At 27.0% G+C, this 4742-nt stretch overlaps 1 protein-coding gene across 6 annotated transcripts in view; it reads right to left on the bottom strand.

Moving 5' to 3' along the window:
• Positions 1-4742, bottom strand: part of LOC102672118 (autophagy-related protein 16-1) — a 574752-nt gene that overhangs the window by 11109 nt on the left and 558901 nt on the right. The window lies entirely within an intron of this gene.

The following is a 4742-nucleotide window of genomic DNA, read 5'->3' as shown; positions in this document are numbered from 1 at the left end:
AAGAAAAAAAAAAAAAAAAAAAACAACAGAGAAAAGCAAGATCGACAATGCGAGAGCAAAAGGGAATCTCAAGCTCTGATTACTACTACGCTCTGAAAGGCGTTAAATGATCCCCCTCCCCCAAGTTATTGAAATTCAAGATCAATTATGGAGAGAACGTATTTTCGAATCGTAATGGGTCGTACGAATTAATCGACCATCGACTAACTGTTGCAAAAGATCACAGAGCTTTCCCATGTGAGCAAACCCACCATCTCGCCATTTTGTCCGTGAACCCGCGAGAAAGCACGCAAATATGTCGGACACAGTTGATTCGAGTTGGTCATACCGTGGCCGTTTTCCTCTGTTTTCACGTTCCTATTGTTTTTTGCGCGGTAAATACGTGGCGGAGGATTGTGGAAACTCCGTTTCGATCCGACAACTGTGAATCGACATAATGCGATGAAGGACACGGTCTTAATTAGGGTGACTGAATATCATTGTTCCTGTACCGCTCTCCCTTGTGACGAATGGAAAAGTGGAAGGGGAATGGGGAGGGAGATTTTCACAAGATCCAATATAGGTTTTTATTTGTACACGCAAAGATGAACTGGTTTAGGGATGGTAATAATTATCGGGTGGATTAAACGAATAACGTGTAATAGAATAATAAGGGAGATTAAACGATTATTTTTAATTGTTTGAACTAGATACGAATAATTGGAATTAGAATTAAATTATAATTATTATTCTCTATATTGTTTCTTTATTTTACGTTGGTAGTAATCAGAGATATGGATATATAAGATGTCTATAATAATAATTGTTCAAACAGAAATTGAATACTCGTCTAATTTCTTTTATGTATTCGAGTGTATATGCAAATTTAATTCTAGAGTAAATTCGTATTCAGATTTAATATTTGTATAATTGGAAAAATTGGAATATGTATATTCAAGATAACTTTACATTTAAACTTTTAAATGTAATTATCTCAGAACTTGTTACTATATTATTTTAATGTAGATTTTTTTTAATGTTATGTATTTTTTAATCCTTGTTCCATTTTTAATACTTTATTATTATTATGATAAAATCAATATTAACATTGAAATATAAATTTTTTTAGATTATATATACATTTATTGGAGGAAAATAAAATAGGATTAATCTATTTAAATATCTGTTTAAAATTTTTTTTTTTTTTTTCAAAATTTTCGCCAATCTTATCTAAACCAAACAATTCTATATATATAATCTCACATCTCAGAATACAACGTGGATCATTTATCACGGTAAAAGAGTGTCTTTCTTATTACACACTTACAACTTTATATATCCGCCGAAAAAAATCTCTATCATATCGTAAAGAAGAAAAAAAAAGATATATCATTCCATTTCTTGGAAAAAGAATAAATATAACTTTCAATATCTAGAGAATATAAATCCTCTATAAAGATGTTATTAACTCTACACATACGATACGATATTCTTCTTCCCTATCTTTTAAGAAAACTTTTATTCTTAAAAATCAAAAGGTTTCGAAATTGTTAAAAGCGGCCACGTTTAACGCGCCACCCTGAACGTGGAAATCTGGGATGGCGCAAACCGCTAAAGATTTCATTTGAATGTGGAAATACACGGTGGCGCGTAATTTTCTGGCCGGAGCGGCTTCGCCCATGCAGCAAAAGGTCTATAAAACCTGAATTCCCAAGGGTGATTCACGGGGCTCCGTGGAATCGTAAAAGGGTGTTTCTATGCGAGGACAAACGTGGTGAAAATGACATACCTTTTGCGTCTCGAGTAAAACTTTGGCGGGGAATCGCGCGTCGAGGAACACATAAAATGTGTTGTGGATATTTTGGATATAAAGATGTAAAGATATACTGTAAAGATCAAGCGGAAATGACGCGTTAAAGAGAAATTTGATTCGTGAAAATATGATTAAAAAAAATTTACATTCATTACATTTGGAAATTTATGGAATATTTAGTTATATCTGAAATAGAGAAATGTATGTATAATAAGTTAAAAAGTAGTTTGTTTGTATACGTTCGAATACATTACTTGGTAAATTTGCCATATATATTTTTTTGATAATTTAAATTTTTTTTACAATATTGTGAAAAATATATATACGTACAGATCGATTATTTTTTTGACCTCGATGTTAGGAGGAAATTTCTGCTCTTTATGATGTAGAATGTAGACTGGAATAAGTGGAGTTTCAATTATCATTTGTTCAAATACAGAAATTTTGAGTTCTTTAATTTTTTTGTCATAAAAGCCAGTTTACTTATAAATTTTTATTAAAGAATGAAATTTGCTAAGTCGAATTTTTTTTTTTAATATAATATGATTATAATATGAAAGGGAATTTTAAAAAGCAAATCAGAGATGCACAAGATGTAATGATATTTTTTAATTTAAGGTCTCATTTTGAAGTAAAAAGAAATTTAAAAATTTATTCAATACACGTAAATTTGATTAATTCTTGAGTAGATATAAATGAATAATCGAAATGAATAACGAAAATGTTCCACGTGTAAGAATAAATATTAAATGTGAAATAGAATATATTCATTTTATTACTCAAATCTTCAAAAAATCAAACTCGACATTTACATTAAATCCTCTCGAAAACAAGCCTTGACCTGAATAAAATTTCATCCTATATTTTCGATTTATTCTTTTATAAATAAAATTACTCTCTTCTTAATTGCATCACGAATACAGGAATGCCTTGTATTTTGATTTAAAAAATTTAAGATGACTTTTCATTTTGTAGGAACATAAATTACTTTTGAAATATTTATGATTTCCTCTCGCTGTGTTTAATTCGTTAACGAATTAAATAAAATTGTGCAATGAGCATTTATTTTAATATCTTAATTATATTAAAATAAGAGAATTCTTTATAATTTTCTTTGTAAATATTCTCGCGTATATATTTTTTTTTTTTATTCTGAACTTATGATTAAGCTGTTAAAAAGTCACAAAGCTCTAGTCAAAGTAAAAATTTCGAGTTCAGTTGCTGACAACATTCTGCATACTAAACCAGGTCACTTGCAATATGATGGATTGATGTTGCAACGTAGAAAAACTGACCAACAGAAAAACATTTCGGTACGTTATTTTTTGACGACATCCACACCATTCCTTTTTGCATACACTTTTATATATTTTATTTATGCATAAATAACAGGCTGCTTGAAAAAAGAGTAAAGAATATTTATCAATTTCAAATATATTTTTCATTAAATAATATTAAATATGAATTATTAAAATGTATTCAATAAGGAAATTATAAATAAATTGTTATAAATAGAATTTTTAATAGAAATTATATAGAAACAAAAATTAAGAATATTTTTCTTTTCTTCAAATCTCATTTTAAATAAATCAATATTAATTTGTAATACATATGGTTTTTATGTACGTTGTCAGTCGATTTAATATCGTTGTCATCTATTTGTATTGCTATTTTCAATATTCGTATCGTAAATAATAAAAGGAAAAGAATAAAATTAATACGAAAATTATTGGAAATAAATTTCTTTACTCAGAATTTTATTTATAACGTTTGTACGATCACTTTTAAAAGAATATTATATTATATTGAAAAACGTGAATAATTTTTTGCTTGGGTTATAAAATTTCAGTATTGTACTAAAGAATAAATAAATATTATTTAATTAATAAAGCTGAAAAATTAAATGCTTTTCAATTTTAATATCTTTCAACGATCACGAAATTAATTTATTGTACAAGAAAATATGTCACGTCGATAACCAATTTAACTTTTTTAAGAAAACTTGTTGAATTTACTATAGAAGATGTTGAAGTTTGAAGGTATTTAATTCAACACGATGAAAGGTTATCACATTTTAGAAAACATGTTGAGGAGTTTTTAAGTAACCGATATCTCTGTTGGATCACAGGCTTAAGCTTGGCACCACGTTTTCCAGACTTTTATATTTACAGAGCCAAGTTAAATTTCTTGTGTAAGAAAAACCTGTTTAAAATTAGATAGATTTTAAGATATTTAATTATTTTTTAAAAATCACTTCATTTTTTCGAATAGCTATTCTATTTTATGTCAATAATTTTAATAATAATTTAAGATATAATAAAAATTTAGATAGAAGAATCATTTTTAAAATATACAATATACTGATTAAAATTTTAGATTTATAATTTCTTAAATAATAAAATAAAAAATGTAGTTAAAAGGATAAGTCTAATCAAAATTAATATTTAATTTAATATAACTTGTGAATTCAATTATTGTAATTCAAATTATTACATAATTTTATATATATAAATATCATATATACAATTGAGTCTGCAATTGCAATTATTCTTTAAATAAGATTCACAAAAAAAATACTAGAGACATTCATTTTTCTGATTTTACATATTTCATACATTTTCTTTCATTGAGACTGGAACTACAATCTGCTCATTTTCTTTTCCAATTAGAAAATATAATCCTTAATAAAAATATTGAACAAGATTCAATTGAACATAGATTGTAACGAAACGAAAGTAAATCCAAAATTCTTGAAAATCAAAAAAATATGAAAATATTGTTAAGCAGGAATCGAAAACGATAAATCGTATTTTTTTGAAAAAAGAAAATATAGAACCGGTTGTGCACAGACATGCCTACACGAGTACGTAAATTTCGTGTTACTGACAAAAAGGCAACCTCTTATACGATGAAACAACAACTATAGGTTAGAAAAGGAGAAAAAGTGTTG

Source organism: Apis dorsata, unplaced genomic scaffold (genome assembly GCF_000469605.1).
Source record: "Apis dorsata unplaced genomic scaffold, Apis dorsata 1.3 scaffold_353, whole genome shotgun sequence".
In the NCBI taxonomy this organism is placed as follows: domain Eukaryota; kingdom Metazoa; phylum Arthropoda; class Insecta; order Hymenoptera; family Apidae; genus Apis; species Apis dorsata.
Note: the sequence above shows the minus strand (reverse complement) of the source record. Positions and strands in the feature narration are given on the sequence as shown.